Source organism: Carlito syrichta, unplaced genomic scaffold, assembly GCF_000164805.1.
Source record: "Carlito syrichta isolate Samal-C Ts95f unplaced genomic scaffold, Tarsius_syrichta-2.0.1 Scaffold153723, whole genome shotgun sequence".
NCBI classification, from domain to species: domain Eukaryota; kingdom Metazoa; phylum Chordata; class Mammalia; order Primates; family Tarsiidae; genus Carlito; species Carlito syrichta.
The window spans coordinates 107,560-120,487 of NW_007097819.1; the positions used below are offsets into that span (position 1 = coordinate 107,560).

General features: G+C 38.6%; 1 protein-coding gene across 2 annotated transcripts in view; it reads right to left on the reverse strand.

The window, feature by feature from the left end:
- LCP1 (lymphocyte cytosolic protein 1) overlaps positions 1-4,445 on the reverse strand; it is a 50,431-nt gene extending 45,986 nt beyond the window's left edge. The window contains exons 1-2 of one of the 2 annotated variants that reach the window (XM_021708981.1): positions 4,357-4,445; positions 3,919-4,030 (exon numbers count right to left, since the gene is read on the reverse strand). The gene's annotated coding sequence lies outside the window, so the exon portion shown is untranslated. Of the gene's footprint in view, positions 1-3,918; positions 4,163-4,356 lie in introns of those variants that run through there. The other variant, XM_008050814.2, reaches the window with a different exon arrangement.
- Positions 4,446-12,928: the final 8,483 nt, after the last annotated feature.

The following is a 12,928-nucleotide window of genomic DNA, read 5'->3' on the forward strand; positions in this document are numbered from 1 at the left end:
CTTACTTGAGTTCAGCTTGAGGGCTTTAGATGCAAATAGACACCATCGTCTCCTGCCTGTTTATTCCAGGAAGTTGCCCTGGAATTCAACGGTTAATACAAAATCGATCCAATTATAGAAAATTGAATAAAATATGTGAATGAATGAATTCAGCTTCAAATATGAAGATGACACCAGTATCTACCTGACAGGAGTCTTGTGATGACTAAATGCTTTAATGTATTTAAAGTGCTTTAAAAAAATACTCAATTCAAAGTAAGTAGTATGTATTAGCTGTTAGTGATAGTAATAAATTGAGACTGCCCCCCTACCCCTTCCCTACATGCTTGCAGTATCTTACAAGGTGGGGAGATTATACAATTGCTGGGAAGACTGATGTAATGACGGAAACTGACAAGCCAAAACAACAGGAACAGTCAATATTATAAGACAGGAAGTCAGATCAGAAGGGAAGTGAGGAAAGCAACAGGGAGATGCCATCTGGGAGCACCCTTGCTACAGCAGCCACAGGGAGATGCCCCTAGGAGACAAACATCTAATCAGGAGGTAACTACTCATAACTTCAACATGAAAACATGGTGAAACACCAACACCTTTAATTGAAGAAATGCATTTCCATCTGGCAAAACAGGGACACTTGGAAATTCAGATCTACTAACACTGATTCATTTTGTATTTTGATGGGCTCTCATTCTAATTTTTATTTCTGTACTATTAAATATGCAGATGGAATTGTATTATTTCATTTGATATCTTAAATTGGGAAATTAGTAGGCAAAAATTCTTGGAAAAAAATTACATTAATCTAGGTAGATTTACTCTGCCGTAAAGTCTATTATTAGTCATAAAGTCCAATCCTTTATAATCTTACTTTATACATTTTTGACTTTTCATAAATAAAATCATTTAAGTTAATTTTTACATTTTATTTTGCCTAACCTGATTTTAAAACATTTGCCATCCCTCCCGTATACATAAAGGAGTCTGTACTCTTTAGGTAACAAGAATTTGACTTGAGAATTTTCTGAGAATAATCTGAAGTGACTAAGTAAAAGTTAATGATGTCTGTCTTTTGTTCTTTGTCATCAAAAAAGCCCACTATTTGGTACATAGTTTTGGTAAAGGTAGCTACATTTTGGCTCAATGAATGTATTTAGACTAAAATAATGAGAATGCAAAATACTATATTATAGTTGTATCTCCTTTCCTAGTGATCACTGTGAAAACTCAGTTAATAGTAAGTTAATAAGTAACATCAGAGACTTCAATGCCTATGTATGGAACTGAGAATAAAATACTTGTACCAGATTTTCAGTTCACTATAACTGGCATCTATCATATGCCAGAAGAGACAGAGAAGGAGTTTAGGTCTGTCAGCAGATAAAGACTTGAAGCTAAAACAGTATGATCAGTGCTATACTTGCTACAAGATCAAAGCATTAAGCAAACACACACAAAAGAAACAGCTAGTGGAGGCAGAGACAAGTGGGAAAGACCTCCAAAAGAGTATATTTCTTGAAGTGAGCCTTGGAAAATGACCAGAAGTTTTACAAATAAAGAAGAACGCAATTAAAGAAACAGTTGAACCAAAAAAGGAGTGAAAGAGAATGGAACTTTCTGGTGACTTGTGGTCTGGTGCACCCAGAAGTGGGTTAGCAGCATGGGGAGGAGATGAGGTGAAGGAAGTTGAGCAGAAGGAAGTGACAAGAAATAAGGTTGGGGAAGTGGGTTGAGGCAAGTTTGTGAAGGCACACAATTCTTTAGTAAAAGTACGCCCTCATTAAAGAAAATGTTTCATTCTATTAATATATGAAACTTGCATGGTATCTCTTATTCACAAAAATAAAAATGTTTCTGGATTTATCACAAATTTCTTTCTTCTCTCTCTCTAAACTGTGAATGCCAAGATATCCTTAGCCAGTTTCAGTAATAAAAACCACCTACATCTGGGAAAAGTATGCTGGCATGGAGGGAAGATTTAGGAACAGACACGGGCAGAAAAGAGCCTGAAATCCTGTCTACCTACTGCCCCAAACGTAACTGTCTAATGACCTTGGGCCAGATTCTTCAACCATCTAAGCTCACTCCTTGCTTCTGAGAGGATTAAACGAGGTAATGTATGAAGCATGGATGTACACTTATAAATATTAAATGCTATTATTACTTTTCCTGTCTTCTCCAATTTAAAAGGATACCTTTGAACGAGCCTTTACTCCCACAGGGTTCAGAGACAGAATTATAAATGAAGTTAAAACACAGAAATTGTTTTCCAAATTGCCAATAGTTTCAAGGCATCATTTACACAATTTAAAATGCTATGAAGAAAAGCATCCCTAGGTTACTAAGGAAATGTCCTAAGCACAGTTCTAGCCCATCATAGCAGTGCTTGTTCAAAGGGCCAAGACTCAGATGTTTCTTCCCTGTGGGGGTGAGCTAGAATGAAGAGGAATGGATACTTTATAACATATCAGGCTGATGCTTTAGCCAATCTAAACTTGACATGTTGAAGAGATTTTTTTCAATTTTGAATTAACTTTTTCATATTCCTTTTTATTCCTTCTCAAATGTAAGAAAAATACTAACATTTCTTTACATCCTAATTTATTTTATTCTCATTCATGTCTTTACTTAAAATATGACAGCACACTTTTTAGTCTGTTCTTTTCTGAGGTTCATGCCCCTCCTCCACAGACTCTACATTTTTGCTAGTTAAAACTATTCAAATGAGAAGTGAAAAGTAATACTGGTGGTCACATTTTGCAATTTCCAGAAATTCACATTTATAGGTAAATGGTTAATTACATTCAAATTTGCACAGATGTACTTGAAACAGTTTTACTTAACAGAAACCTATTTTGATAACTCATATAAATTCAAAATCAAGATGTGTGTGGATAAAGCCACATTTGTTTACTGATAGTTTTTTAAAAAGTTGTCCTGAAGAGTAATTTTAGAAGATAAGTTGCTATACTTGATTAAGAAAAATTGGATTTTCATAACTATGCTAATTATATCCATTTCCAGTCTGAATGGCTTTTATGTTTATCATCTACCAATGGTTCTCAGTGCTGTATGATAGTGATAATTAAGTAAAAGCTGATACCACAAGATTCAAAGTCTGTATATTCGGGCAAGGTTTCTGGGATAAACATCCCATGTCAACTTTCTAAAACTTTCTATTGTAGATAGAAGCCTTTCTTCCAGTGTTTAACTGAGCATTCATTTGTATGGTCATAAGTATAACAAATAATTCATATAATCCTTCAAAAATAGTACAATTAAGTAACAAAAATTGCTTTTCTTTTTGGAGAACAAATGGAGAAAGGCAAACTCTAATTCCACGTGGTTATTAAGCACATCCATTAAAAACCCTTGGAAAAATCACTCAAATAACCAATATCACGCTCGGTAACACCTGACTCAAGAGATTAATATATCCACTAAAGTACTGTAAAGTTTTTTGTTTTGTTTTGTTTTGTTTTTAGAAAAACAGAACCACAGGAGCTAAAATTGAACTACTTCCATTAAGCCAATGAACAGTACAACCTAAATGATCAATATGCACTTTCCTGAAAACATTTTAAAGAAGTTAAAATCGCAGTAAATAGCCTTCCTGAAATAGAGCAGTAGAAATAAATCTGAACTGGTTTGTTTTAAAAATAAAAGCAAAGCTTAATTTTGGGGTTAGCTTAGGAAGAACCCAACCCAGAGAGCCAAGGGGGCTCCATCCTGGATGGCCACATAGGGTGGCTGCAGATTTCCTGGGCAGTTAGACAGTGAGTGGCAGGGCTCACAGAGGGCTCAGGTGACAGGTGCTTGGATCTCTAGTCTCCTGAAGGCAAAATCCACAATTCACAGAAAGTGCCGAATGGCATCACAAGCACTCAGAAACGACAAAAAGACATGAAGAAAATTTACCTTGTAGAAAAACAGTCCTTGGTCGTACTGGTGTGTGACCAGAAACCCCTTCTTTCTGATCTGCAGAACAGCTTTGTCAAGCCCGGGTGTGTGGTCACAAGGCAGGAAGTGACTAGAATGACAAATCATCAGCCAGGAAAGAAATAGATTTTGTCTTTATAAGGACATTTTACTTAACTTTTTTTTTCATGTCCCCTGCCCCTCCCCCCTAAAATCACCTGACAGAACAGGTCACACTGAAATTTAGACGCCTCTTACCACTTCCTCTTTGCAAGCATCATTCTCCTTTCCTTTCTTTCTCCTCCAGCTGTCTTTAAGTAGGCCCTGGGCTACTTAAACCTTCCTAATTGCAGATAACAAGGCAAGGTCAGCCTGCTACCTGGACTTCTTTGTCTGACCCTACTTGCAGAAGCAAAGCCCAGGTGCCTACCTACTGACAGCAGAGATAAACAAATTACTCATTTTTAGTGAAAGAGCCAAGGGAAACCATGGCAGTGCACCTCAAACAAAGCAAAAGGGACTTCCTTGGGAAAGCCCCGCCCCAGCTGAAACCAAACCTCGCTGGAGTCCTCTAACAATGATCTTATTGGTGCAAGCAAAACAGGCTGTTCTCTTTAAGAGAAGGACATGAAAAGGAAGGTTACTATATTATTTACTCATTCTCTTATTTATAGAACATCTTTGTGCTAAGGATCTCTTTAACCCAATTAAAGATCTTAATTATTTAGATGTTTTCTATAAAGAGCAGCAGATTACAAAAGCAGCTGCTATAGTTAAATGGGCATCTTTATTCCTTCATACAGACAAGCTTTTTTTAATGTACAGTTTATTAAATTAACAGGCGGAGAAAAAAAAAGCTCTACTTTATACCCAAACCCCAGATGCTTGAGGACAAATTCCTATCTTCAAATGGAATATCCTCAGGCATTCATAATGATTGTGGAGACTGTGTAGTACCTTGAGTTATGTTAAGCAAGTCTCCATATTGCTGGGACACTGTGTGTAGATCCAGGAGTAGATCTGCTGTTTAGGAATGAGGATGTATGACTGCGAGTTGAAGATGTCTGATCCAGAGTCTAGATGTGTCTGTGTTTGCTGGGACCACAGACCTATCAGTAGGTTGCTGTATTCTGACTGGTTAGGGGACTACCCTTATACTTCTTTTACTTCTTTGATCTCTCCTCTAGAAATTTCCTGCTTCTGCTCTTAAATGTTAACCCAAACTGTTCTGGTTTATCTATTTCATTAGCCAGAGGCGTGGCGACTTTGTCAGAACCCACAGGGGCTATCTCGGGGAAGAGAGTGGGCAGACGAATAGTAATTTAGTGGGAATTTAGTTCATTCTAGAAATGGCTCACCTCCCAGAGTGATCTGCCCTCTTGTGATTCCCCAGGGAAGACTGAGTGATGGGATCCTGTTTTCTCCATTGCACAATCATTTCCAATTAATACATTGCACAGAGGTTTCCAGAAGCACTTAAAGTCTTTCAGGACACCAGAGGGACATCTATGCATCGCTGTTATTGTACTGATCATACTATGATGCAGCAAAACACTGGTGGTGTCCACTCTGGTGGAACTCAGGGCACTGTAATGGGACTCCACAGATAAAATCTTAATGGTCTTGGGGCTTAAATGGGCAGTCACTGTGGGTTTTTCTAATCCAGTTCCACATCCTTGTGGTTTCAGGATGGCATGAAGGTCCAACAGTAATATTTCATGAAGGGGAGCAGACATTTGTGGAGGAATATGAGGCCTGATTAGACCAGCATCAACTGGGTAAATTTGGTAAACTATTTTGAGGAAGGAAATCTCAGGATGAGATTACAAGTATTGTAAAGGCTGAGTTGCCTCCGGCTGGCCCCTAAGCGGTTTACAGTCAAAGTCAAACATTGACCAATCAGAACTACTTCATTTGTATGGCAGGAACCCAAATGCATGATGGGAATCCTAAATTCACCCTAATCTAAGAAAGGATTAAACTCCACTGGGAAGAGCCTCAGGCCACTACCTCTAAATAGACAGCCAACACTCTTACTGCTATTCTACCCACTGTAACCCTGACAATGTATCTTTCCTTTAATAAATCTACTATTTTGTGCTCATGGCTATATTCTTGGTGAGTACTTTTACCACTGTGACTCCAGCTGTACTATACCCAGCCCATCAGACGTGGAGATGTTCATTTAAATTACCTGGGAGTAGGGAAGCAGCAGCATTCTGAATCTACTGGTGTGTGATCACCTGAAACCAGAGGAATCTATAAAGAAGAGCAAAATAAACCTGTGTGTTGGTTCAATGAGTGTTTGTGTGCCTGTCTAAACTAGTGATTTATAAATGAATAAGATATACTCAGCACTCTCGGGGGTACAAAGTTCAGAGGGGAGAAAAACATGTACGTAAATAGTAAATAAACGCCTTCTATAACAGAGGGGTAAAAATCACAGTGTGACATCACAGTAGATGCAGATATGAGTGGAGTTTGTGTTTCAAGACAGTGAAACATGTATGTTATAACTAGCTTTTGGTTCAAGTCACAAGAAGGATTTAGGATTCCAGACAATGTCTAGATTGCCAATCACACCAATCAGCCCTGCCTCCGCCTCTGACACCTACCACCCTCTTAGCCACATCCTGGACTTCACCATTTCAAGCCCCACCCTACTCCCTCAATCTTAATCTCTTTATCTGCCTCTCAGTGACATAAATCTACCCAGGTGCAAGCAACTGTTTAGCTTGTAGATCAAGACTTTTTCAGAGAAGAGTATTTTATCGCTGTCAGTATTTGAAACTGCTTGTACATCGTAATCATAGACACAATACTGGTTTTTAGTCTTATTACTGTTTTTATATTCTTTACAGACAATATGCCCCCTTGTTGTCCATACTCAGAGTAAATCCCTCCCACTCCTATCCTCTGCATGCCTCTACTGCCCCTGTCTCACATCTCACTCTTTGCCTGGTCTGTGCTCCACTTTTCCTCTAGAAAAGCACTGCCCTCTCTGACATCCTGCTCACCAAACCTCCCCCCACCCCATCTTGCCCTGAAGGCCCAAGCCTTAGTACCTAATACCAGATCACCTGCTACTCTCAGGCCTCTGAATGCTGCTGAGGACAGTCACAGAAACACAGACTTGAAATGTTGCAAATTCAAGCTGCTTGAATTCCTGGTACTTCTCAGAAATATTTTTATTAGATTTCATTAATTCCAAGAATAGGCATTTTAACCTGGGTTCTGTAGACGCTAAGATTATATGAGTTTGTGTGTGTGTGTGTGTGTGTGTGTGTGTGTGTGTGTGTGTGTGTGTGTGTGTGTACTTTTTTCTAGGAAACTGTCCATCATATATTAAAGAGATCACAGACCCCAAAAGGCTGGGCATTCATTCTGAACCCTGACTTCTTGCTTCAACCTCCCACTCTACACACTTATAATTTGTCCTGCCCAAGATTCCACTGCTGTCCCAAGTCATTTGGTGGGGGTGAGTTTCTTTATCTAGCCCCCCTCGATACCCACAAGATCCATCTTTTCCTTCTCTCTTTTAGTCTTAAAGAAGGAGGTGTTCTTTCTTCCCAAGTTCATTATAATCTTAATCTTATCTTCTACTTCCTTAGATACCTTGCTCCACCAATTAACTAGTATTTATCCAGCATCATCATCTCTTATTCTCTCCCTACTTCCTTTTCATGCACTCTCAGGATTTGTACAAAGAGAAAAACACATTTGCTTCACTCTATGGCTCATCCTCACTCCAACATATGGTGGACCGGAAACGAAGATGAATTGAAACAGGCACAGTCCCTGCCTTCATAGAATGTCCATTATAGTTGAAGACACAGAGAAGTAAAAAGGCAAGTGAAGAGTATTCTGCTCAGAATCACAACAGATGAAAAGCAGAATGTCTGAGGGAACACACGATGTGAACCCAGACTTGGGGCCCAGGAGGCATGGCAAGGGAACATAAAGTAGTTAATAATAAAAATGCTGGACTGGCTTCCTGGGTTCTAATTGTTATACTAGTTGTGTGACCTTGTACTAGTTGTACTAGTTGTGTGACCTTGGGCAAATTGTCTAATTTCATTGGCATCAGTTTTCTCATCTAGAAAATGGAGATAAGAGTAGTGTCTATTTTAGACAATTGTTGCAAGGGTTGAGTGAATTGATGTAGACAACTCAGAAGAATATCTAGCACATAGTTCATAGATGCTATGTAAGTGTTAACTAGTCTTTTAATATTTATATCAGACTCTGGATTAGACCCTTAAAATATATTTTGCTTATTCCTCACAACAACCCTATGAATTAGATATTATTATTATTATTTTTCCTTCAATTTTTAAACTACAGCTTTATTGAGATATGAGTTACATACAATAAAATTCACCTAAAAGTATATAATCTATGGTTTGTAGTATATTAACAGAGTTGTGTGACCATTACACTATATAATTCCAGAACATTTGCATCACCCCTGTACCACTAGCAGTTACTCTCCACCTACCCTCATCTCCCAAATCCCCAGCCAGAGGCAACCATTATTTTTTGTCTCTATAGATTTGCTTATGCTGGACATTTCATATAAAGGGAATCATATGCTACATGGGCTTTTGTGACTAGCTTCTTTCACTTAGCCTGTTTTCAAGGCCCAACCATGTTGTGGCAGGTGCCAGTACTTCATTCCTTTTTACAGAAGAATGATATTCCATTATATGGCTGCTATACTACATTCTGCTTATCCATTCATCAGTTGATGAACATTTGGATTGTTTCTACTTTTTTGATATTATAAATAATGCTGCTATAAACATTTGTGTACATATTTTTGTACAGACATGCCTTCTTTAATTTTTTAAACCAAAGTAATGCATGTATATACTTTTAGAAGTCAAATATTACCTCCAAGCTTATCATGAAACACCACTGAAACACTTTCTCCACCTCTGATTTTCATTCCCTAGAAGAAAGCATTTTCGACATTTCACTGTTTCTTCTGTTATTTAGCACATTTCCAGATGCTATGATTATACTATATCTTGACTGTTCAGGGGTGTGTGTGTGTGTATACAACTTTTACTTCCTACTTGGGAGATACATATTTGACCCTCTCATAACCACCCCCCAACATGTGAGATTAGATCAGGTTAATCTCAACATTCTCTGAAATAGTTTATAACACCTTTTACAGTTAAATCAATATTTTGTTCTTCAATAACCATCAAAATAGTCATAATATGAGTTATGTAGTGCACTATGTTTTTGTATCTTGTCATTAGCTAAGTTTCTATGTACTTATCACTAATTCTGTATAAGCTCTGCAACAGAGCTAAAATACAATTTAAAACATCAAGAAATGAATCCATTCCTCCTTCCCTCCTTGCGGTGCTTCTTAGAGCCCTTTGTCCTCCTGTCTGGTCCTGTTGCCCAACTGCCATCTAGAAGCTTCCATTCCTCATCATCCTGGAAAGTCCCTTCTGCTTCCTCCGGGTTGGATCTTCTGTTTCTGGACCACACACCTTCCACTTTCTTGAGCTACTTCCTTGTTTTAATAAGCACATCCTCTAGTAAATTCTTGAGAAAGAGTGCATGGGACATATATTTTTTGAGATATTTTATAGTTGAAAACATATATAGCCTACTTTCATTCTTGCAAGTCCACACTGGAAATCATTTTTTCTTAGAATTTTGAAGGAATTCTTCCAGTGAGTTCTATGTTTGAGGGCCTCTATTGAAAATTTGAATACCGACAAGGAGGCAAAATGGTGATGGAACAGGTCAGAGTATCAGAGTCTGCAAAAGAGAGTATCCACAAAGACTCTCTGTGTGAGTGGGTGTGCCAGTGGGTGAGTGAAAATCCATCTGAGGGGAGACTCGGGTTCATGCACCCAGGGCTTCCCTCTGGAGGTGACTACAACCCATCACTACCCTGCGATTGGAGCACAGGATTGTCTGCTGTTCTCGGAGCTCTCTTGAGAGGAGGCAGCAGAGAACAGCAGCTCCTCACCACTTGGCACCTGGTCCACCCCACCACCTGGCAGCAGGCGGGGTGCTAATAGTAGGAAACGTGAAGAAGGCAGGGCATGGAAATCTGGAACGGAGCCCCACTGCTGGTAAGGAGATGCCTACCAGAGCTATCTTCTCTGTCCCTGACTGGCAGAGACTTGCATTGCCGCGCCCAGCTCTGTCCAGCCTCCAACCTGGGACCCAGAAGCTATCCCCTCATTGAACTCAGAGAGACAGATGCCCCTCTCCCACACTGGAACAGGCACAGACACATCAGATCTGAATGAGAGACTTGACAGTGGCAAGAGCAGCAGAGTCAGGTGAGTCTGGGTCAGATTCATCCTCCTCCCACAGTAGTCTTTGGGGCACCTGACCTGTGCTGAGTGCATCCCTATCAGCCTGTGCTGAGAGCAGAGAGGATGGATTGGAGACTGGAGCTACTCCTTAATGTGGTGGTGGTGGCAGCCGAAAGGAACCTGGAGTTACAGAAACGGCCACAGGGAGAGTTTTTGTTTTTATTCTATTTTATTTCTTTTCTCTTTCTTTCTTTTTTTGTTTACAGTTTTGTATTTGCTTCTGCTATTTGAATTTTTTATTGTAGATTTTCTGTTTGTGTATGAGTATTTTTGAGGTCAAGTACACCAACAGGGTCTTTTTGTTTGTTTATAAGATTGTATATATATATTTTTTACTGTCTTTGTTTCTCTGTTTATTCATTAGTTGGTAAGCCTATTTTCCCTCTTCTTCTCTCTCTTCACCTTCTTTTTGTCTTCCTCCTTCCATTCTTTTCCTTTTTCTTATTTCATTTTGCTTTCAGGGGGCAAACATATACTCCCACTGTATGGACAGATTGTAAGATGGTGGGAAGTGGGTTTCAGGGGACCCACACACCTGTCAGTGGATACTGGGATCTGCAGATAGCTTCTGAATTACAGTTCTCCCCTTAATTAAATCTCAAAACCACAAAAAGCACAGACCCTCCCACCTCCAGTCCAGCTTCAAAATTGAACAAAGCCAGAGGATCAACATAAGGAAAAATAGGAGATTGAACAAACAGAAGGAAAAGCTATCTGTCCTATCACTGAACTACAGAATTAAAGAAGAGGTTAAAGAAAGGGGGGGCGGGGGAATGAAAACCTACACAAATGAAGAAAAACCAAAGGAAGAATATGGATCTCATACAGACCCCTGGGAGGACAACAACTGAGAATACAGACTTTGGAACTCAAACAATGAAGAGTCCCAAGAATGACTGGTTATAAGCCACAAGCCCAGATATCAATATATCAATAGAGAGAATAAATAGAAATGAGGAGAGACAAAAGGAAAAAATGAAGGCATTGATAACTGAGATGACAGTAATAAAGAATACAGTAAATGAGATAAATAACTGATAAGCACGGAAAGCAGATTTACCCAAGAAGAAGAAAGAATCACAGAGCATGAGGACCAAAATATAGAACTAACCTAAACTGTCAAAAACATAGAAAAGAAGCTTAAAAAGATAGAATAAATCCTCTAAGAGATGAACCATTTTATCAAGAGGCCGAACCTAAGATTAATTGGAATCCCTGAGGCAGATAGAGAGAGACCACCCTGGAACAAACATTCCATGAAATTATCCAAGAAAACTTCCCTCATCTCATCAGAGATGTGACCATTCAAACACAAGAGATTCAGAGAACCCTTGCAAGACAACAAATGAAAAGACCAACTTCTAGACAAATAGTAATTTGCTGACACAAAGTAGGTATAAAAGAAAAAAATCCTAAAAGCAGTAAGAGTGAAAGGTCAGACTACCTACCAAGGAAGACCAATAGAATAGCAGCAGACTTATCTACAGAAACACTTCAGGTTAGGAGAGCTTGGAGTCCAATCTTTAAAGTTCTCAAAGATAAATAATTTTAACCAAGAATTAACTATCCAGCTAAGTTAAGTTTCATCAGTGATAGGGAATTAAAATCCTTCCTAGACATTCAATCCCTTATGCTGCCTCCAGACCAACTTTACAAGAAACACTAAAGGAAGTATTAAACACAGAAGAAAGAAAAAAAAGAACAACACACCCTTCCCAAGAATAGAGGGAAAAGATAGAAAACACACATAAATCAACCCCCCAAAATAAAAGAAAGACAACAAACAAACAGCAGCAACAACAAAAAACTCTATAAGAACCTCACGACAGGGATAAACTTTCGCATCTCAATATTAGCCTGAATATGAATGGATTAAATGGAACACTGAAAAGACATAGAATGTCAAATTGGTTAAAATACCATGATGAAACAATAGGTTGTCTCCAGGAGACTCATTTCACCAGAAAGGAAACCCACAGACTCAAAGTAAGAGGTTGGAAAACAAATTTTCAGGCAAATGAAACATGAAAGAAAGCAGGAGTTGCAATCTTAATATCAGCCAAAATACCCTTTAAGCCATCAAAAATTTAAAAAGATATGAAAGGTCACCATATCATGATAAAAGGTTCAGTCCATCAACAAGAAATATCCATCTTAAATATATATACACCCAAATAGGAACACCAACTTTCATAAGGCAGCTTCTAGGTAAACTAAAAAAAGATATTGACTATCATAATTGGGGACTTAAATATCCCACTGACAATTCCAGACAGATCATCAAGACAAAAAATCAATAAGAAGATCCAGAATCTCAATGTGATGCTTGATCAAATGAACTTAATTGTTACCTACAGAACACTCCACCCAACAACCACTCAACTCCACTAATCGTCACATGGAACATACTCTAAGATCAACTACATCCTCGATCATAAATCACACATAAACAAATTTCATAAGATTGAAATACTGCCATGCACCTTCTCAGGCCACAGTGGAATAAAAATAAATATCAACACCAACAAAGTTCCCCCCAAACCCACAAAGACATCGACACTAAACAGCATGATGCTGAACAACTCCTGGGTCAACATGGAAATCAAAACAGAAATTAAAAGATTCCTAGAAACAAATGAAAATGAAGAAACATCTTA